Source organism: Lichenostomus cassidix, chromosome 3 (assembly GCF_008360975.1).
Source record: "Lichenostomus cassidix isolate B80296 chromosome 3, HeHo_3.0, whole genome shotgun sequence".
NCBI classification, from domain to species: Eukaryota; Metazoa; Chordata; class Aves; order Passeriformes; family Meliphagidae; genus Lichenostomus; species Lichenostomus cassidix.
Genome location: NC_139483.1, coordinates 5,696,866 through 5,719,595, shown reverse-complemented (window position 1 = coordinate 5,719,595; position 22,730 = coordinate 5,696,866). Strand labels below are relative to the sequence as shown.

The following is a 22,730-nucleotide window of genomic DNA, read 5'->3' as shown; positions in this document are numbered from 1 at the left end:
CAGGGATCCCAGGGAGTGGGAAGGGCAGGAGGCTGGAGCAGGTGGCACATGGGACCCTTGGTGTCTTCTGGCTTCCTGTCACCAGCTCTGAGCTCTGGGGCTGCTCTGCCTCAGGAGGGGGAATCCTAAACCAGCCAAGCACTAGGGAATGTTCCCCTCCCCTGGCTCTTTGTGTGGAGAGAGGGAAAGTAAAAGGAAGAAAACGTACAGAAGTTCAGCAAACTCTGATTTTCCTCCCTTTGTTTGCATAGCTGGTCTGCAATGCCCAGGCCAGGAACACATGTCCTTGTGCAGCAGAGTTGGCACCGTTTGGGCTCTTCCTTTGTCCAGTTCCAAGTGTGACCAGCTGGTGCTGCCTGGTGTGTGTGAGTGACAGTGACCTGGGGACACATCCATGTCCATGTGTCTGAGCTGTCAGCTCGGGTCAGCCACATCCCATGGGGTGTGGAGAGCAGAGCTCCCTGTCTGTGCAGCTGCAGAGCTCAGCCTGGCTGAGGCTGAGCCAGGAGCCCCCAGGTCCCCACGGCCACTTCGTTATGGTTTTTTATCTTTCATTGTGTTTGGCATTCTGAAGGCCGAGCCTCATTCCAGACTGCCAACTGCTGGCACCAAGCTGGGAAATGAGCTCTGCAAGATGGAGAACAGATGAAAAAGGGAAAAAGAGTGACCACAAAACTAAAATGAGGTTTGAGGGAGATTTTTGTCCTGTGTGATATCTGTTCAAACAAGAAACTAGAAACCAGAGACATTAAAAATGAGAGCAAACAAGGTCCCTCTTTACCTTTTCAGGAGACATATTTGGTTCATTTGGTGCTTTTAATGCTCAGAACACAAATTCCCCTGCTAATGTAACAGCAGTGGTGTTTGCAAGGCCAGTGCTGCTTTTGTGAATTTTATTTTTTATAATCAGCTCTGCTTCTGCTTCTCTTTCACGTTCTGTATAAATGCTGTTTTCTGCCAGTATCAATTGGCTGCTGCAGCAGCAAAGTCCTGTACCATGGAGCAAGAGAAGGCTAAGGGAAACAGCTTCTGTGCTGTGCTCCTGGAATGCTGGAGCTGCATCCTCCTGGAATGCTGGAGCAAGCAGGCAGATGGCACAATTTAGGTGTTTCTTTCTATATCAACGTATCAGCAACAAACTAAATTTCATTTGCAAGCTTAGTTTCTGCCTTTCTCAGCCTCTTAATAAGGCTGATGTATCTTCTGAGAATGTCAAACGGTGGCTCCAAAATAGAATAAATTCTTAATAATGTAATCAGATAGTTAAACATTAGCACTTGCAAAAATTTTGGCATTAAGTGTTCTCATTAAAGTCGGTTTCTTCCTTGTTTATGGCAAATAGGGTTAGAAATGCTGAGGCAGCAGGATGTGAGTCTCCTTCAAAACCACCCTGTTCCCTAGATCCATACTGAAGTGATGTGGCAGTGCTGAGGAAGCCAAGCCCATGTCCCAGCGATGCCTTAATTGAGTTTGAGCTGCAATAGTGCCTGCAGGGTCTGTCCAAGGTCAGGGCAGGGCTGGACTGGGATTGAGCAGTCAGCTGCTCGTGGAACCACAGAATAGCCTGAGCTGGAAGGGATCCTTCCGGATCCCTGAGTCCAACTCTTGGCCCTGCACAGGACACTCCAAGAGCCACACCAAGACCTGTGTCCAGAGAAACCTGCACCTCAGGGGATTGGGGAGGTGGGAGATTTTCCCTCTAGGCAAGAAAAGCTGAGGCACAGCTAGTGTTGCCTTTGCTGGTGGAGATTCTGGGAAATCAGTCTTGATTTCTGCTGTTGGGGAGTTTTTTCTGGGATTGTGTTGCTGCCCTGAAGGTTTTCTGAAAATCACGTGTCAGTAGGTTACTCTCACTGATCTCTTTTACACAAGACTTTGTTTTGGGGTTTTTTTCATTGAATATGATTATTTTTGAATGGTTGAAATGCTAAAGAAATTACAATATTGGAAGCATGTTATAAAAAACTTGGATTTTTTTTTTTTTTTAATAAGGAGTCAAAAATCATCTCCCAGTGCAAGGGCCGCTCTAAGCTGCAAAGCCTGGCTCACCAAAGCCATGTTAAAGGGGTCTGGAAAATTAACAGATTCTATTGAATCCTACCAAAATGGATTTAGTTGTTTGTTTGGTTTTGTTTTTTAGACAGAAATATTTAGAGGGAACTAAAATGAGAAATTAACAGAACTGTAACATCCCTTCCAAACATTTTGGTGGAAAACCCTCGAAGGAGGAACAGAACTTCTGTGGTTATGAACATAATTGAGTACTCCAAAATACTGGGCTAATAGGTATTTCTCCTGTAAAAATGTATCCTGGAATGTATCCTGCAAGAAGGATGGAGAAAGAGTTTTAAGTGGAGAGCAGGTAACATTTTGACTTAATCAAGAGGGATAATAGTAAATGACTCGTAAAACAGTTGGCCAGATGCAATAAACATAGCTTGGAAAAAAGGCAAAGATACTCCCTTGGTTTCCCTCCCCAGTGGTTCAAGGAATAACTTTCCAAAACACAACAGCCTTTAGAAATGTGATTGAAATAAAGAGATATCATCTACTGAGGGGGAGTCTGTGCACACAGAGATCTCAGCTCAGAGGGGCAACAGGGAGGGAAGGAAGGAACAGGAGGAGACAGAGAAAGGAACCTTTCTCACAAAAAAGCTGGGAGAGAAACTCCTCTTAAAATCACGTTGTACAGCAAAATGTACTTGTGACTCTAGTGGTGAATAAAAGCCCATTTTGGATTCTGGGAAAACTATTCTAGCTCCTTCAGGGTATTAAGAAAAAGAGAAGAGCTGTGCCAGGGATGTTGGGTACTGTGGCATCCCAGCTTCAGATCACCTTCAGTGATCTACTGAATTTAGGAGATTTTTTTAATGAGCACTGGCTCCAGAGAGAAAAGTACTTCAGTGGTAATTAGGCTTTTCATTTGCTGACATGACCAAAATAAAGGCTGCAAACCTTATTAAGACTGATAAGGTACATTTTGGAATATTTTTTCCTAGGTGAGTGCCATGAGTTTCACTGCATTCCTGTCTCCTTTCAGACAAAATGGGATTTAATGGATTTCAGACAAACTACAAATGGTGAGATGTATGTACCTGTAATGGTTTCTCATAACTTTATTTATTATAAACACTAAGAATACCTGCAAGACCCTAAAAGCATTTGCTTTGCTGCAGCAGTTTCCAAATGGTTTCTCCACTTAAGGACTGGGAACAAAGGCAGGTCTGAAAGCAGCACCACACAAACATGTTTGGGGGGATGTTGTATTTTTAATAGCACATTCCTGTCTCCCTTGCAGAAGCTGAGCAGTTTGTCTGCAGTGCTGCATTCAGCCCCCCTGCTCTGCCTAACCCCCAAACTCACCAAATTCCTGCAAGGAAGGAAATCAACTGCCTGTAAAATGGGGAGTTGCTCCAGGAATCCAAGATGCTGATACCCATTTTTCATTTATTAATTGAACCCTTGAAAGCATTTTCTTGGCAAACCGCTCTTTCTGTAGCTCTGATAATTACTGAATAGGGATAATGCAGCTCTTCCTGCTATTCCATGGTATACTGGGAATATACACATTGAATCATCTGGTGCCCCAAATTTGGCTGAGATGCCAGGATGAGTTAGTGTATAGTTAAATATCTGGCAGATTAATAAAAAGCATTCCCATTCTCTTTCCATGTGGAAGATGCTTGCAGTGAAAATGTATGTGAGGAAAATAAAGTATTGGAAAAATAAAGCCATCTGGTGTGAGAACAGCAAAGCTTGTTGAAAAATGGTGTCTGCTCTGAAATGGGCACAAAACAAACAAACAAAACCCCTCCCTGTGGTTCTAATTTCTTCCAGTTGCCTTGGTTCAATAAATATATTCCATTCTTGTTCTCTCCTCCACTGAAATGTAGTTTCTGAGCTTTAGAAGGAAGAGCTGCTTTGAAATGAGTAATTGAACCATTCAGTTTTCATTCCTTAGGACAGAAACAGGAATTTTTTTTCCTAAACAAAACACTTGAGTGTAAGGTTTGACTCCTGCAAGAGTTCATCCAAAATTGCATAAGCCTGAGGAAAGTTTATATTTAAAGACAGGGGCATTTTTCAGCGAAAAGTATTAAGCTTGAAAACATTAAATCTGAAAGTTTCAGCCAGAAATTGTGAACAGGGTCCAAAGACAACTTGAGTCAACAAATTACTGAAGAAAATCCATAAATGGCATAACATAATTCTGAAGGAAAATTCAAATGACAGCCCTATGGCACAAAACAAGAGTGAGTTACAATTAAACTCAGGCTGTCAATATTTTGCTCCTCCTCCACCACCACAAGTTTACTGAAGAGAATTTCAGCTGATCTGCTGTTTCACATGGCAGATGAGAAAGACTGGGTGGATGGAAATGGGAGCAGGAAGGAGCAAGGAGACCATGTCCAATTATCCATATCCATATGTATAAATGTATGTCTCCACTGTTTTAGTTCAGTCTCAAGGGCCATTCCATGGCCAAGGCTGCCAGCAAAGACTCACTATTGATGTGGTATCCATTTGCTGCCTCATTCCTCTCTGCCCACCACACTTAAGCAACACTTTGAAGAGTTTGCCATCACTGCTGGCCTTAGCAGAATTCCTACATAAAAGGAAAAAACTCAGTACCCTGTTGCTGGTTAGCTCAGGTCCTAATTTCATGTGTTCAATGTGGACTTACAAAGTTATTGCATTAAAGAGCACAAAATTTCTGAAGTAAAAAAAAAACCTTCACATCCTTTCCAGCTACCATCATTTTCTATGTACTCCAAATAGTCTTGATGAATTAATGGCAACTCTGGGGGAAGGAAGATCAGCATTACTACAAAATCTGCCCACTTTTAGAAGCCACTGTAGCTCAAATTCATCACTCAGAGTGTAGCATATTTTTTAGAAATACACATTGACAAAATAATCAAATATTCATCCTCCTCTAAAAAGCCATTATTACAAATCCATTCTCACCTTCAGATGTTCAATGCCACATTTTCTGAATATTCATCCTGAGAGAATTTCGGGTTTTATATGTGATGTAAGATTTGGTTTTTTTCCTTTCCTGAAGGATCTTACTTGACTGTCTTTACCTATTGGATTTCCATTTTTAGGAGACAAATGTTTTTACATCTCATATTATTTGGATTGCTAAAAGCTGGGTTCTGTGTTATCTTTCAGCCTCCCAAATTGTCACATTCTGCACTGGAGAGTCATGGCCAAGAGGTTCCTGCAGGTGCTCTGAGGGATGGCAGAGCCTGGACAGCAGCAGCTCCACCCACAGGTACAGACAGTACCAGTGCCAGGTTGTCCCAGTCCCTGGGCTTTAACTGGAGTGAACAAAGCATGGTGGCAGCAACTTTTTTTAATTTACACTGCTTAATGACCTAAAAATGCTAATTCAGGGATTCATTAAAGCTGATATTATCCCTGCCTCTATTCAGGAAAGCAATTAACCAGTTTAGAGAGCGACATGTCCCTAAATGCTCTCCCAAATCATTGAGATTAGGGACCATCACTCTGGATTAGCCAATGGATTACAGAGTGGAGAAAAAGAGACTTGGCTGGTAGAGTTATGTCAAGAAAAGGAAATTATGCTGCTTGATTGGTGCATGCAATTAAAACTGTCTGAAGGACCTCAAATTCAATCACAGGCACAGGGAAGTGCTCACAAATGCTCTGAAGAGCAATAATTGTTCATACAAATTATTTAGGAGAAAATTTGTAGAAGGAAATGTGCTGGAGAAAATCTAAGCTGTTCATGGTCAGTTCTGGAGTAGAAACTGCCAGAAGTCATTAAATTATTCACTAACCATCATTTGTTCAGCTCAGTGTATCACAAAAGTTATTGATTAGGTAGTTTATAAGAGTTGGATGTATTTACTGAAATGTGTTTTTCTTCCCTCTTGTTATTCTGTAGCATGTTGGGGTTTTCTTAAAAAAATGCTTAGGGATTAAGTTGTGCATTATTTATGGCAAATGCTCTGAATTCAGATCCTGAGCTAATGGGGATGGCACCATGAGAAGTTTCTAACTCTTCAATATTGCATTTCACTTTCCAAAATGAACAGCCTTTGCCTAAAAAATATATTATAGATAATGATAGGAAAGCCAAACAAAAATCAGTCATAATACATATGAAAGAGTAAAAGCTTTCTGGTAAATATTTATCAAAATCTTTGTTGTTTGAAAAGCAGGATTATTTTTTTCTTTTTGCTATCTTCAGCATGGCAGAACTTCCCCCAGGTGGGATTCAAGAGCTTTTTACCTTACAGTAGCACAACTTCTTGACTTCTGAGACTGGGCAGTGTTGGGTATAATTTGTTACAAATCCTTGAAAGTGCCTGACACCTACAGAGGAATCCACTTGGTCATTAATGAATTAATCTCTGTAGCAGGGGATCAGAAGCTTTTCACGGTTCACTGACAGAGATGAAAATGCCTCAGCTTGAACTTTAACAGTGAATTCCAAGTGTGTGGGAGGAGGTTTCCTCCCAAAGCCACAAACGTAAATCCATATTTCAAAATGTCCAGAGGTGCAGCATTCCTGCAGCACTCACTGAGATCAGGGAGGGACAGGAGTGTGGCGAAACATCTCATCAGACTGGTGTGGGATTGCCTCTGCTGGAAGTGGAGAGGAAAGTAGGACAAGGAATGCTCAACCTATAATTACTCGGATCTGGCATATGTTTTTAATCTCTTGGAAGGAGCAGGAGAGTTTAAGCCTAGAGAGGATTATTGTGGTAGTTTTCTGTTCCTTGTGCTTTGTAAATGTAGGCTTAATTCTAAGTGCTGAGCCCCCTGTCCCAAATCTCCCGAACTTTGGTGCACTGTTATTTCTGGATTTTGCCCCTGTGCAGAATCAAAGGTAGTGAAATTCCTTCAGAGTATGGATGAGAACCCAGCCTGTGGGTGTGGATCCATAACAACCTGATCTGTCACTGTGATACTAAAAATCCTCCAGTGAGGCACTTGGGCTGCGGATCTCCAAGCGGGAGGTGTGGATGGAGGTGCCAGACTGTTCCAACAGTCCATGGCTGCCTGCTCAGCACACAGCTATTGTTACACAGGAATATGCAAAATAATTGGGGCTGATTTCAGTGTCACTTCTGGGATGTGCCGGCAGCCACAAATCCTGCATGCTGAATGCTAACATATGCCAATATGGAAAAGGCCTGTTGCTTTCAGTGTAAAGCATTTTACAGCTTTTATTTCCTGCAGGCTGACAGGATCCACTGTGGCAGCACCAGGGGAGTGTTGGGCACTGCTCAGTGAGGAGCTGGAGAAAGTTGAAGACTAAAAATGAGGAAATCATCTCCATTTTTAGGGCTCTTGTCCCTTTTCCTGTTACTTTGGGAAGGCTCTTAAATTGCAATGCTAAACCCTTCTTCACCAGTGGCCTGAAAGCAAGAGATGTTTGAGTGTTGTACATTATTTAGACAATTTCTTCCTAGTTCATAACTGCTGAAGCACCAGCACAAGGAAAATGCAGAGTTGTGCTTACCAAGGCTTACGGTTGAGATTCAGTGTCCACAACTGGAGTTGCAGGAATTAAGCAGAAGTGATTTTTAATGAGGAATTGCAATTGGTTCCTCGCTCCCTGGCAAACTGAAAAAGACACAAAATCAATCAAAACTCAGTGTAAATTATTCATCTGACTTTACTGAGTTTAGCACAAGCAACCCAACGTGGCAGTGATAAAAGGCTCTTTGCTCTGAGGGGCAGCAGAGCCCAGAACCCAAAGGACAGCTGGGTTAAAAAGCTCCAGTTTGGGTCTCAGGTCCCTTCCTATTCCAGCTAAACAGACATTTGTAACCTCCTAGACCCTGCAGGGAATACAGCAGGGTGTTTAAATGCAGAGGGAAAGTGCAGGAACCATCAACATTTCACACCCAGTCTTAAAAAAGGTACCAAGTTGAATTAGGAGAATAATGAATCTTTCAGATGAACAAACGTTCAAATCCTGGAGCAATGCGCTGGTGAGACGGAAGTTTAATGAACTCTTTAGAGGTGGTGTAAATTGGCACAGCTTCAATGGAGCCCACAAAAAAACCTAGCCCTGGCTCTACATAAATATACAGTAATGATCTCCCTCTCTTCTGTTGGGAAGCTTTTATCCTCAAAAGCCACGTTCCATGCGAATTATCTTCATCATTTTTTGCCCATTTTAAGCTACAGGCTGTGGTCTCTCTATTTAACTGTAGCATTTTCTATCAGAAAATCAGGCAGTGCTTTCTAAGGTTAGCTCATGCATTGAATTCAGCTGTCACAGCTACTTGTGCTGCCTTGGGTAATTGGCTCCTCACAAATCTTTATCTAAAACATAAAGGCAAATAACTATTAAAAACCTTAACCTAAACTGAAGCAGTAAATTAGCCCACAAATTTCTTTTACTGCTCCGTTTTGCTTGGATTTACTCAGCCCATAAATCAGAGCTGAGTGGGAAGTTTGCAGGGTGATGTCACGAGGGGCTGAGCCTGGAGCCATAAATGTTAAAGCTGAGGAGGCTGAACCAGGAATGATCCGAGCTCTCCTGCACAGGGTTTGCTCACCTCTGCTGCTTCCTCACATTTTAAACACTTGTAGGATTGTTTCAGGGATTAATTTTTTAAGTGTAGGAGGATGGGAGGAGGTTGGTGGGAGCCCCAGGCTTTCTCCAGTGTGCAATGGTTGGAGCAACCACTTGGACCACAGGAGGCAGGATTTGGCTTCCTCTTTAGCCTATTTGGTTTGAGCTCATGTGCACAGCAAAGTGCTGGGAAGCAGGGGTGGAAAAGAGCAGGAAGAGCAAAGGAAATGATGGCTGGAAGAATGGTGGGGGAGTTTCAGGCAGGGCAGAGGACTGAGCCTCCTGTCTCCTAAAGAACATTTCCAGGAATTGTCCAACCCCCAGATCGTTAAGCCTTGGGAAAGCAAAGATTTGGGCTGTAAATACTGCAGTGAGGTCAGTTGATGGTTCCAGCTCTGAAACTGCTGTTTGATTTCTCCACTCAGTGCAGTAGGTCCTTGCCCCTTGAATCTGACTGAACTCTGTGTCTGACAAACCAAGTGAGAAAATCCTGGGGTTGTCTTCTAAAGGTCATTCGAGCTCCCAGGTGCTCTTTCAACCTACAAGGCAGAGGAAATCTATAAAATAAAGATTTGCTTCTGGTTCTTAGTGCTGCTGGCTAAAAGTGTTAGTGGGTTCATGGGGCTGCACAAGGAATGTCTGGACGGGCTATGGAATTTATTTACCTCTGAGGTCAGTTCTCAAACCTGCAGCACTCCTGTGGGTGTGTGGTGTGGCTTTGGCTGAATAGAATGTGCTGAATTCTTCGTGTGAGTCCTGAAGGGGTGTACAATCCAGCACTGCCGGGATTGAGGCACACAGCTGGTGAGGGACTGGAAGGATGGATGTTCTGAGACATTTTGGGGGGCAGGGGTAGGCCAAGCCTTGTCCTGCTCCACACCCCATCCCCAGAGCCTGTATCCCAGCCTGGCAGTGCCCCCCAACCCCTGGCACAGCTGAGGCAACACCCACACATGGCCCTGGAGTCCCAGTCCAACTCCTGGGGGGCCAAAGGACAGGGAGTCCCACCTGGAGGGAGGGCCTGGGAAAGCCAAGGGCTATTTAGGGCACCTGTGTTGGCCCTATCACCTCTTGCAATTCCTATCAGCTGAGTACTGCTGCAACCCAGGAGTTGGTAGCTATATCTGTGGTTTTCTATGTTTTCTGTCTTTCTCTCCTTCTTCTAATTCCCTCTTCTTGGAATTTTGTGTAACTTAAAATGGGCTTAGTTTGCTAAGTTAATGCTTTGAGAAATTATGTTGATTGAATGTTGCACTAAACCTTTTGCCAAAGTTCTCTGGTTTTCTGAAGTTGCCAGTGATGTCTTTTGTGTTATTTTGACCTCTTGAGAGTATCTTGTCAGTATTTCCCCCACGTGTCTAACTCAGAGTACAGGAACCATTGTAAGTCCTTTTAAAAGCCTCATCAAGTGAGTTTTCTGGGGCCTTAACACCAGCTCAGTGGGTTGAGGATAGTTGCAGGTAGGAGTAATACCTGCTGGAATATTCCTGTGGTTTTTAAATACTGTACTGGATCTATGTTTCTCTGTTATGGAAGTAGGTCAAGGAGTTGTTTCTGGCATTTTCCCCTCTGCAGCTCTGTTACATCTTTGCAGTCAAATTCTTCTTTCAAGTACATGTCAATTAAAACTTCAGGGCTTCTGTTCCTATACTACACCAGCACCTGGAGAACAGGGTTTTGGGTTTAAGACCTGAATTTGTATTTCAGTAGTGGTACTTGAAGATGAACTTCAGAAAACTCATGTTTTTCTGAGCCTGGAATGCCTTATTCTTTACAGCTGCTGTTCTGTAAATTCTGGAGTTTTTAGTGACGTCTGATAACAGATTCTTTAGAAAAATTCACCCAGTTTCTGTAATACCCACAGAGATGAGGAAATAACTGGATTTTCCCTTTCTATCCTGGATTTTTGCCTCCCAGTATTCCAAATATATTTTCCTCAGAGGGTGATGCTATTCTAGAGTTCAGTGAAATTACGACACCACCTCTTTAAAACCTCCTTGACAGCAGTTTGTAGTGGGCTTTATGGCTAACTTGGAATGGTCTCCATGGTTCCCAGTGTTGGTCCTAGTCTCTGAATTCCTGTGTGATGTCAGAGTGTTTGTTTGTCCCTGTCTCTCCCATGCCATGAAAATTCTGTATAATGTGAAGTGTGAATTATGGGAGTTGCTATAGCTAAAACGTGGGAAGGAGCAGGCAGTATTTAACTTCCTCACATTCCTCCGTCCTAAAGCAGAAAAAACTTTTATACACAATCTTTCTCTGGATGTCAAGTACTTCTGGCTCAGGTTCTGCATTTTCCCTTTTGTTTGGGTTCTGAATCCCTACACACCAGCCCTGGTCAGCCTGACCTCCTGTTTCTGCCACCTGTGCTCCACAGCACAGATTGTTCAGAAATTCTTGAGCAACCCCCTCTATAAATCTGATGCCCATCAACACCTGAAATATGTTGTTCTTCTTTTTGCCTTGTAAATACTTTCAAAAGCCATTTTGCCATGTATTTTCCCTGTGTGCTTGCTCCAGTGCAGGTCTGCTATTTGTGTTCTCCAAGTCACTTCTTTTGCTCCTGCAGCTCAAATACCAGCAGAGTGATCAGGTGCTGCAGTCCCAGTCTCCATCTCTGTTACAAATTCCTCTACAAACTTGGCCAAATCAATGGATTTTTCAGTGTTCTGTTTGTAAGCTGTGAAATGGCACCTGACTCTTCTCTCATGGTGCTTTTTCCCTTTTCAAAGCAGTGCATGTAACCTTTGCTAAATTAGAAGCTAAATCTTATTAAAAACAGTAATCATGGTCTCAAATTGCTTGCAGCCTTCACATTCAGAGGTGTAGGGCAGGGCAAAGCTGCTCGTTGCTTTGGTACAATTTTCTGTAAATTTAAGTCTCACATTTACTTCCTTGGGTTAATTGGCTCCTCTTTTCTTTGTTTTTCAGGAATGACAGAACTCATGCAAATCCTGCTGGAGTGTTCTGGACCAGCATTTCTGCCTCTTCCCCACACGGGAGCTGCAGCAGGGCTGTTCCTGCTCTATCTGGAGTGTTCCCAGCTGTTCTGAGCAGGACCTGGTGCTCTCAGGGAGAGAGAGGTGAGTCCTGACCAACTCCCTGTGCTGTGGTTCCCACAGAAAAAATTAGTAGAAAGTTGTTTCTTCTGTCAGTTCTTTGACAGCTGTAAAAATGTTTGAGGTTGGTTGGTGTTTTCCATGTTTTTTTTGGCTTGTGAGAGTTTCCCAAGGAGGCTCATGCCCACACGGGGCTGTAGGAGCAGGAATGCCTCCCTCTGGCTTAGTGCAGTCCTTGCCCAATGGGGTGCTGAAAATCCCCCAGTGCTTTATAGACTAACTAAACCTAATTTTATTTATTTTTTAATTGAGCCCCTTTGAGGCAGTAGCTGGTGCTGTTTGTGGATATTTGTTACTTTTTTAGCTCCCTCTCCTGGGTTTAGCTGACTCCTTTCTTTTGGCACATGCATGTGGTTCAGCAAACCCTGTTTCCCTGTCACTCCAGAGCATGTTCTGGAATGGGCCAATTCCAGCTGCCTGGGCAGGGGAGCAGCCTTTGGATGGCATGGGAAGTGACACATGGGCTTGAGAGCTCTTGAGGGGAGGCTTCAGTGCTTGCATCAAAGAGAGGCTGTGTAACCTCATCTCCCCCAAAAGAATTAATTCAATATTCACTGTGTAGAAGGAGATTTTGAGCAACTTGGAAAGATTGGTGAGGGTGGGGAGATACAGTTATTTTGTTTCTATAGAGTATCAGAAATGTTCTTACATCCTTTTCCCTGAAAACACACTCTGAGTGTTCGATGCTGATTTGGTCTCACAGCTCCTGTTCTTTCTGGGAATGTCCATGTGAACACATCCAGTGTGGAGGAGAAAACATAGTCTGGCTCCTCAGGTTGAGGGAGAGGCTGGTTCACAAGTAACCATGGCAATCAGGCTGTCACCAGGAACATCAAGACATTTACATACCAAAAATAAAAAAGCCCAAATGCACAACACAGACATTAACACTCCAGCTCATTCGGAGATCTTACCCTCAGTTTTGTTCCTCAGGGATGCTGGCAGCAGCAGCAGCAGGTAAGGATTTTCCTTCCACTATCTCCTGCATCAGCAGCAAACATTGTTTCTGGTAATAAATGTAATAATGGCTTCCAATTAAAAGAGGATATTTGAGTTTCAAGTTGGAGAAACATTGAAGACAATTCAATGTTCACCTTAAAAAGTTTCCATCTGTCACACACTTCCCAACCCAGTGTGCTCACATCAATATTTATAACACCCAGCCCAGTGTTTTCACAGAAGAGCCATTAATACAACATATCAGCTCTGGTGACAAGTTACATTTTATTGCTGTCAACAAACAAAGATGCTCTTTGTCTGCAAACCCCCTTCTTTTCCCTTTTTTTCCCCTTTTTTTCAATCAACCCTTATGTTTGAGTTTTGAAGGAAATGTGTGGATGTGCTTTCCAATGTTTTCTGGAGGGCAACTGGAGACATGACAGACGGAGCTTGTAGGAGCTGATGGAAGATGTTGATTAATTTTCCTAGGAGATGAAATAACAGTTTTGATGTGGGTTCTTTGCTTGAGATGATGAAATTCACAGAATTCCTAAGGAGAACCAGGGAACTTCGGGAGGGAAGTCTCCAAAATAAATTAATTTTAAAACACCTCAGAGTATTGATCACGGCACTGTTGTTCTGGTTTAATTCCATTTGTACTTCTTACCAGTGTAAAGGGGACAGGAGCCAGATAAAAGCCATAATACTTGGGAGTCTCATGTCACTGTGTCATGGAGGCACTTCACACTTGCAGGTGTCCTTGTCCTGCTCAGACTGGTGTCCTTGGGGGCTCTGCCACAGCTCCTCACAGCTCTCTCCACACCTCTGCAACCTGACACGAGATCTTACAGGAGTCCTCTGCAAAACCAGCGTTTGGATCCACTGTAGGATCCAAATGTCACTACTTGTTTTTCTTCCCATGCCATTCCGTCTCTTCAGAGGGTTAGCAGCGTGTATGGAAGTAAGAAATTTGATGTAAGTGGCTTTTTTTTTTAACAAAAATCAGTTTAAAAAAGCTACTTGTGCCAGTTGGAACTAGTTGGCTCCAATGGTTTTGGTTGGATTTAAGCAGCAGTAGGAGAAAAATGGGATCTCTGTACTGAAGCTGTGAGCTCTGCAGCTGGTTAACAGAACTGATAACTGTATAATGATCCCCTGCTAATACCCAATTTTTAAACCACTTAAAAGCTGATAACATAGCTCCATACCACAAAACTATCCATTGAGTCAGCTGTGCCTTATTGTTCCAGAATTCCCTTTTCCAGTCCTTGTGGAGCTGTCCAGCTGCCAGATCCATTACAGCAGCCAAATGACCTGCACACACCTGTTGCTATTCCTTAACACAGGCTCCAGGGGAAAGGTAGGACCACCTGGGAATGGTCCTGAGCCTCTCTTGTGTTTTGGAGCTGATTACAGACACTCCCTTTTCTCTGAAGGAAGAGTGTGTCATCCATCCTTGGTGTTCTGCCAGGTCTGTTTCATTGTTCTTTATTAAGAGCAGCCCCAGGCACAAGATAATCCATACAGAGGCCACGATCCATCCTGACAGATCTGCATCCCACAGCTTGGGAAGAACCTGCTGCAAGGCTCAGTCAGGTAAGACTCTCTCCCAGGTGCAGTTAAACCAAATCCAAGGTGGTCTCCTCATGAGGGCAAAAGAGCTTATGTTTTTAATTTTCTATTAATTTAATTTCCTTTCTCATTCTGCCATGTGGTGCATCTCTCATATTGTTTGGAAAAGCAAGGGAGAAATGGAAACAAACCCAGAGATCAACAAAACTGTTCTGACAGTGCTGGTGATGGGAAAATGATCACCCTCAGCTGCGCTCACTCATTTGGCTCTCATTTTGAAGGTCATTGCTTTGAGTATCTCTGCAAACAATGCACAGAGCTCTGACCAAAGTAGGGGGGAAATTCAAGACTAGGATCAAAATGTGGAATTCTTAAAAATACTCTCCAAACCCTGAATCCCTAGCTGTCCATAGACGAAACTGTGCTTGTAATGTGTGTAGCCTGAAGATCTGTTCAGTCCATGAGCTGTCATTCCAGCTAGTGCAGACTGGAGGCACCTCAGTGATTCATCCAGCTCCAGCTGACTTTAAACAGGAAGCTGGTCACCTCCCAAAAATGCAAGGGGGATCCCAGGTTTACTGAGGCCAATAGTACCTCCCACTGAATTTGAAGGTACTGGGATTTTGTGGCCAGTGCCCCATATGGTGACACTCAGAAATAAAAATAAAAAAAAAACAAAATCTTTTTTTTTCATTGTCTACTTTTAGTTTTACAGCACAAGCACAGTCATGGAATGGTTATTTGTGCTCTTCAGCTGGATGTGCCATTGGATATTTTGGTTATCAGTGTGGAAAAAAGGCAATTTGAAGTAATCTAGTGACAGAATAATTTTGAAGGTCTTTTCAGTGTCTTGCTTTAAGAAAGAGTGGCTCATGCTTGGATTCAGGTAGCAAATCCAATCTCCTGTCCTGAATGGCAATGCCAGCGTGGTAATTAGACCATGAAGGACAATACTAATTTTAAGGTATATGTAGGTGGAGAAAAAAAAAAAAGGAGATTGAAATAATCAACATGTGAAAAGAGAACATGTGAAATCAGAAGTGAATCCAGTTTCCTTGGCAACTTCTACTGTGCAGTCCGAGTATCCCTGAGAATTTCACTTGTGAGCACGTGGGCAGCAGGTACTTACTTCACATGGGAGTGCTTTTGAGGGAGAGCAGTGAGAAACTGTGGGTCAAACCTGTGTTACATGTGGTTTTGTTCTTCCCATTGAACTCAGTGTCATTGCTTTCACTTCCCATTGAGCTGTAGGTGATTGCTTTCCCTGGCAGGTGGATATCATCCAGGGAAGAGCAGTGGATGCATCTGTTGAAGTGTCTTCCTTTTTATATTGGGAAATTGGATGGTCATTAAATCGTGTTACTTAAATAGTTACAGCAGAAGATATTTTGGTTAAAAATAGACCAAAACCTAGGTGAAAAAGCAGTAGAAAAGTATTTTGCTTTGGTGTTTCAGATACAGCAATCCATAGAACTGTCTGTGGGCTCATCAGCCCCTCTGCTTCCAAGCATTAAATTATCACCACTGAAGAGCTAACAAGGCTTTAAAAAAAGAGAAAGTGTTAGGTTGTTTAGCTTTTCCCATCCATCATTTCAATCTTTGCATGATATCTTCAAAGATTTTAACAAAAATGGAATTGCTCTGCAATCCCATGAGTGGTCCTTTCAGGGAGAAAGTAAAATTGCAAGACCCTCACAATCACAAGGAATGACATCAGGTTACAGACTTAATTGGCTTTAATTGGAAACCATCTACTGGGGAAAAAACCCAAATGTAGCTAATACTGCAGGTCTAAGGGAGCTTCCTGAGGTGAGGGTAATGGTTATAGGAGATCAGGAAAGAAACAAGGGATGTTTAATGCAAAAGAGGAAAAATGGAACAGCTTTGCTTTAGACATCTCTATATAAATACAATTTATCCCAGTGTACTTCCCAGGGGAAAAAATGCCCTCTGGAACCCAATGCCAGCTCAGGCCAGAAGGGCAAACTTGGCACATGGGCTCAAAATCACTTCTTTGGTGGTTTTTGACAGAAGCAAAGTCTCTCCAGTAGTTGGGTGTGCTGAAAAGGACAATTTATTATGATTCTAGAGAACTGTGATCAGGATTTACAGCTCTAGTGCATCCTTGATATAACCAACAACAGATGTTAAATGAAGGAGCTTGTGAGATATTTCTTTAGTTTCTCCAAGGTACTGGTACCAGATCTAATGCCAGCTGCTCATTTTAATATGAATATTTCCTGGTGTGTTAACTCAGCATAATCCCCTAAAATAGCTACTTTTTTTACTGTAATTTATACATGACCTTTGTGAGCAGAGTAGCTGAGAACACAGGGAGGTTAATGAATTCTGTCTTTTCTCACCAGTGTGAGGCACTGAAGCAATAATCTCTCGTTAGAGAAGGGAAAAGAGGGCACACGTCATGTCCAATATTTTAGCCTGTGGCTGAGCTGTGAACTAAACCCAGCTCTCCAGAGCCAGGCTCAGAGCTGAAGCAAATAGGTCATTCTTGCTCTCACTAGACCATCCATGGCATGAATTGCAATGTACATTTAAAAAGCGCTGCAAGTTTTTGAATCCAGGATCCAAATTTTTCTCTGCAAATTTTGCCCTCATTTCTCTGCCCTCCAGCTCTCAGGTGGTTATGTTGTGTTGTAACAAGTGCCAAGGTTCTGGAGTTGCTGGGGGAAAACAGCACTTGGGGCACAGACAGCAAAGGTTTGTTCTGGCTTCTTCTCTCCTGAAAGCATTTTGTGCAGCTCTGGGCCAGAGGAAACACCTCTCTCACAACAGCCCCAGTGCTGAAATACATTGCACAACCTTCCCATTAGCACTGGGGCTTTGTTAAGTTGTGAGAATGTTTGCAAATCAAGTTCAAATGATTTTGCTGCTGCCTGCTGTAGCACAAACCCCTCCCTGGGCATTGCAGAGCATCACATGAGGCACAAGCATCGCCCCTGCTGGCATCACAGCAGAGTGGGGCAAGACTTACAAGGCACAGTGGGTGATCATCTTCCCTTCTTTCAGTTTACTGGTCCCATTTTCCTTCTTTCTGTTTATGTCCTTTCATCCCTTCAGTTTTTCTCCCATCTTTCACCTGTCCATCTGTCCTTACATCAGTTTTTATCCTTCCTTCCCTTCCATCTCTCTGTCCTTCTTTCTGCCACTGCTTCCATTTGTCATCCCTCCTTCTGTTTTTTCACCTCTCTTTCCATCTATTTTCCTGCCCTCTGTCTTTTTCTATACATGGTCTTCCTTCTGCTCTTCCATGCTATTTTCTATCTTTCTGTTCTTCATTCTGCACTCCACTCCTGTTTCCTTTCTGATGCTTCCATCCCTGTCTTCTACCAATCTTATTTCCATCCATCTGTCCTTCCCTCTGTTTGCTCTTTACTGTCCTTTTCTGGCCTGATTTCCACCCATTATTTCCTCCTATTCATTCTTTCGTTTGTCCTTCTCTCCAGCTGGCTCTTCTTCCCTTCTTTCCTTTCATCCATCCATTCCTAAGTGTGTCCTCCTGACTTCCATCCATTCTTGCTTTTATATACCCATTATATCTCAAATGCATATATTTATAGTGGCTATAACTGACCATTTCCTGGCCAGCAGCAGCAGATCTCCATTCATGCTCCAACTGGGGGCTCATATGTGTCCATCTGTACTTCCCTCCTTCTGTCCCTTGGCAGGACACGTGCTGCCATCCTGATGGTGGCACCTGGGGGCAGCTAAAGGGCCTTTTCCTGCTGTTGCCATGCAGAGTGCACACGGAGTAAGAAGGATTTGATTTTCATGCCCAGGCACAAGTTCTGTGCTGCAGTGGATGGCCTTTGCTCAGCTCCCAGTTAATATCCTATGCAACTCACTAGCAGCACCCCACTGTCCCTCTCCACATTCCTCTCCTTGCAGTATCTCTAACACAGCTCAGATGAGGAGAGAGCAGCATCAATAGTGTGGATTGAGGCACTGTGTGCTTTTGGCAAGAGCCCCAGCAAGTATTGCTCCCATCCATCTCCCATTACTGTGCTGACACCTTCAAATGGCACCAGGCCTTACAAGCTGTGTTGGGAATTATCCCTCCACCTGCTCGCTGGAACCACTGTACATGTGTTTATTCTTTCCTGCTCCCATCTTTGTACCACACTCACTTGCCAACAAGGAGAAAAAAAGAGGCATTTATCAACACACCACCATTTTGTGCAGCACTCCAGCAATTCTGAATGGATTCTGTTTGGATCAGATACCCAATATTGTTCATCCAAGAAAAACAAAAAGAGGAGCCCAGGGGTGATAATCAGCAATAGTTTACTGCAACACACATGCAAACACCCCCCTCCTGCTTTTTCCCAGCCATAAATTGTAAATGACACTGATGGGAGGAAAAGGTTTTTCTTCTCTCTGAAACAATTCTGAATACTTGTTCTGACTTACAGGACCTACATCGATCTGCCTGTCATCCTGCTCCATTTGGAGTGATAGAGCTGCAGAAAAAAGCTTTTGTTTAATTGAGATAATATTGTATTTTTCCTTTAGGAGAGAACTGATGTATGAGAGATGTTCTTCCTGTAAAAAAACAACACTGGCAGATGAAGTCCCGACAGCAAAGCCCTAATTCAGCACTTGCTTAGTTCTGCTGACTAAACAAGGCCCTGTGCTGGGGTGTGTGAGCACTGCTGGTGTCCCATGGTGAGACCCAGCACACTGAGAGCACTTTTGTGCCCAAACAGATCCTTGGCTTTGCGCTGGGACCTTACTCAGAGGGGATGTGTAACTTCCCTCACAGCTGGAGCAGGGTGAGCTACCCCAGTTCTGGACTGCTCTCAAAATAAGGGTATTTTCCCCTTCTGCTTGTCCTGAGTGAGGACTTAAAGCACTGCTGGGCATTCCTGCCCTCGCCTCAGGTAACACTGTGCAGTGCCCAGTGCCTGTTAGCCTCCTGGCCAGAGGCAGCCAGCTGGGAGGGATCAGCTGCTGAGGACACTTCAGACACAGGGACAGGCCTGGGGACAATGTGCCCAGAGGGTGCCTGAGCTCCCCAGGGCCCCAGACAGCCTTTGGGGTGACAGAGTCCTGGGAACTGTGCTGCTCTCCTTGCCCTGCCAGCAGCTGACTTCAGCACTTCAAGGGAGTGACACAAAACCAACCTGTACCACCAAAACAGGGAAGCTCCCATCCATGCCCCAGGGACTGCACACTAGAAAATACCATTTTTATTGTTATTATTGTTATTGCTGGTGCTGACACCTTGGGTTTGTTCTGAGTTGGGCCAAAAAGGAATTTTTGGGATGTCTGTGCTCAGGTGCCAGTCCCAGCACCTTCATCTGGTAAGAGCTTTGGGAAGTGTTTGTTCCTTACCTGGACAGTGTTCCCAGCTTGAAAGTGCTGTAAGTCTCGTGCTGAATGTGCCACTGGTGTCCCAGCAGCCTCACCACTCTTGGGTTCCTCACCTGCTTCTGCAGACAGGAGAGGCTGGCACTGAGAAAGACAAAAATTTAGAAAAAGGCACCAAAATCTGCCCTATTTAGACCTGTAGCCTATTTCTTTGAGAAATACTGTATCTCAATCTGCACAAACCCGTTGCTTAGATTCCATAGGATTTCTTCAGCAGTAATCATGACCTTTTATCAAGGAGGTTTTTACAAGCACACATAACTCAGAGCCACAGAAAAAGGAAGTTTTCTTGGCAAAAACTGGAATGGTAAGGCAGTACATATTTATTTCATCAAATTAAAGACAAATATTATTAAAAGGGAAGAGGGACCATCTTAAAAAAAAAAAAAAGGCTAAGTTGCTGCATTGCCTTTATTTACCATCAGGAAGTTTCCTGGCAGTGCCACTTTGTCCTGATTAAAGCCCTCAGTGGCTCAGGGGAGCCTGAACTCATTTATTCTGGTCAGGGTTTAGTGTGGGTTAGTGAGGATCCCTTCAGGAGGGATCTGACTTCAGTGCAGTCACCCCTGGGTGGAGGTGTGGGGAGAAGGGTCAGTCATTATTCCCTACCTGCACTCCTTTGGGAGCAGGAGGGCACCAGATCCACCCCCACAGGCCAGCCTGGGGCAAAACTGGAGAAGGAGCTTTAAACTCCAGAATATTTTTATATAAGCCCTTTTTCAGAGTCTACTTTTGTTTTGAATCAAAGTTTTCCTGCTTTACTTGTTCTGTGTCTCTTGAAGAGATGAGGAAAAGATAACTATCACTTCTTTTTCTGTACTGTCACCTCAGCACATAATCACAAGTTTTAGTGGTCAACACCACACACATGGAATGGGATCCACAGCACCATTGGCCACCATGGAGACACCTTGGCTTAAAGACATCCACTGGACTGGAGGGGGAAAGTCAGTAAGAGTTACAGATTTATAATGTATAGAAGGGAAACATATCTGAAATGTTTTGGTTGATAACTTGCATGTAAAATAAGTAATGTTTAAAAACGCTGTCCAAAATTAGAGTGAGAATCTGGGTAGGGAGCAGGGAGTGCCCACATTCTGTCCCTTGCACCCCATACACGTGACCAGCTATTTCTGCCTAACAGCTCACTGATATTAAATCATGAGGTATCTACAACAAACTATTAGATAAAATAGTGCAGCATTGCTCAGCAAGAGAGATCTCACAGCACAAGTTCCTTCATTACCTTCTCATTTAGATGATAATCCAGCTGTCCCAGTCAAATCCTGCCTGGCTTTCCCTTCCTTCTTAGCAATTCAGACTAGGCAGATTTCCTAAAGCTACTTTTGAGAGCCAGGTCTAGATTTTTTCCTTGGGATGTTGCAGGAACAAATTTCTGCCTTGTGCAAGGCAGTGGGATGTGATTTACAAATAGATAGATGAGATGGCAGATAAGAGATGCTACAGACAGACAGACAGACAGATAATAAATGTGTCTCTCATCTGTAACAGCCCAAGCTGCTGCTGCTCCACTGTCAGCACTTCCAGGCTCTTGGCTGCACTGCCACAGTCCAAAGCAGCACAAAGTGGTGTTTGTGGCACTGCACCCTCACCTACCATGCCTCAAACAATGTGCTGACAGCCTTCCAGCCCCTTCTGCCCCCTCATCCCCCTCAAAAAAGAAGCTAAAAAAAGTATGAAAAATATTTTTGCGTCCACACCTTCCAATTCTGTTTAACAACCAGTACATTGCTTCTAGTGGGATAATGATTTCTTGATGGACTTTCATCAATGGCCTGTTTTCTGCATTATCTGAAATAATTGCTTCAGAGCAACCACAGAACAAGCAGCAGGTAGGAAATGAGGCTGCTGTTGCCAAAACATAATGGATCATTTAGTCCTTCTCTGAAGGTTTTAACACTTCTGTGCCTGATGGCACCATTCTGGTGATAAACGTGGCTGTTGGGATCAGGTCATGTACATCAGCAGATCAGAATTCACATCTGCCACATCAGAATAAGGCCCCCAGAAAATAAACATTACAGAATAGAAATATTCAAAGTGTACTCACAGCTTGCAGGCACTGCACACGCTGATGGAACTGAGGAATGTCTCAGGAAGGGTCTCTCCCACCTGTGTTGAGCATGGGGTTTTTTGTTTGTTTTCCCCATATTTTGCATCTTTTAATGTTTCCTTTTTTTTTTCCCCTCCATTTTCAGCCTTTCTTCCCCCAGCCACCAATACTGACAAAGCTAGTCATGCAAACACTTCACAGAGTTTTCATCTTTTTGCCATTAAAAACCCTTGTGTGAAACACTAGCTCCATACATGTCCAGGAGACATAATAATCCTTTTTGGGGGTGACCTGCTTTATGAAAAGGAGCCAGTCAAGCCATCTAAATAAATGTGTATTTTAAAGTGTCCTATAATAGAAATGGTATTTGAATTATATTCTTTATCTAGAGCTTTCCAAGTGATACTGTGGTATAAGTTTGAAAATAGTCTTAATTTTTTATGAGTGTTTTAGTGTACTTTTAGAAGATGTAATTAAGACTGTGGTTTTCTGCACAGTTTCTCAGCAAGGAGAGCTGCATCCGTGGATGCCACTCAAGATGTTTTTCATTGTGGCTCCATAATGAACCAGGTTAGGAGGACAAGGAGCAGCCATGTAGAAAGCATTTGGACTGATTTGTGTATAGCAACTATTTCTGGGAATGCAGTCTGGGTAATTATGCCCCTAAATAGCCAAACTATTTGTGTAGAGCCTCTTCCATGACTGTAATTACACTTGCACTTTGCACACCCAATTCAGCCTACACTGAAATGCTGTCAAATTTGGCTGCAAGCTTTTGCATTAGAATGAAAATCAAGATACATTGGAGAAACCAGAGCCACCCTCCCAAAGTGGGCTCCAAGTGCAGCAGCCCATAATAAAATGCAATGAGGAGATGCTGGGTTGTTCCCCTGGGATAAGGGGTTGCAAAGAGGGAAGGCTGCACTGACCCAGGGGTGAGAACTGAATCCCTGTCACAGGAAAAGGGGAAAATGCTACAACCAAGGACCTTCAGGGCTTTACCAGCATCCTTGAGACAGGAGAGGGAAACAGCCTCAGCTCAAAATTACACACAGGGATTTCTAAGGAAAAACCC

General features: G+C 43.5%; 3 long non-coding RNA genes across 5 annotated transcripts in view; 2 read left to right on the top strand and 1 right to left on the bottom strand.

Moving 5' to 3' along the window:
* The first annotated feature begins 3,004 nt into the window (after positions 1-3,004).
* LOC146438938 (uncharacterized) lies at positions 3,005-11,744 on the top strand. The gene is made up of 3 exons (XR_014850576.1): positions 3,005-3,087; positions 5,176-5,278; positions 11,495-11,744. It is a non-coding gene; the product is annotated as an uncharacterized LOC146438938 (long non-coding RNA).
* The window catches only part of LOC146438936 (uncharacterized), a 69,504-nt gene continuing 54,271 nt past the window's right edge, over positions 7,498-22,730 (bottom strand). The window contains exons 3-6 of one of the 3 annotated variants that reach the window (XR_014850574.1): positions 19,546-19,665; positions 12,597-12,688; positions 8,930-9,102; positions 7,498-7,602 (exon numbers count right to left, since the gene is read on the bottom strand). This is a non-coding gene — a long non-coding RNA (uncharacterized LOC146438936). Of the gene's footprint in view, positions 7,603-8,564; positions 9,103-12,596; positions 12,689-17,700; positions 18,672-19,545; positions 19,666-22,730 lie in introns of those variants that run through there. The other 2 variants (XR_014850572.1, XR_014850573.1) reach the window with 2 other exon arrangements.
* Positions 13,804-19,681, top strand: LOC146438937 (uncharacterized). Its single transcript, XR_014850575.1, has 3 exons — positions 13,804-13,981; positions 14,123-14,217; positions 18,724-19,681. It is a non-coding gene; the product is annotated as an uncharacterized LOC146438937 (long non-coding RNA).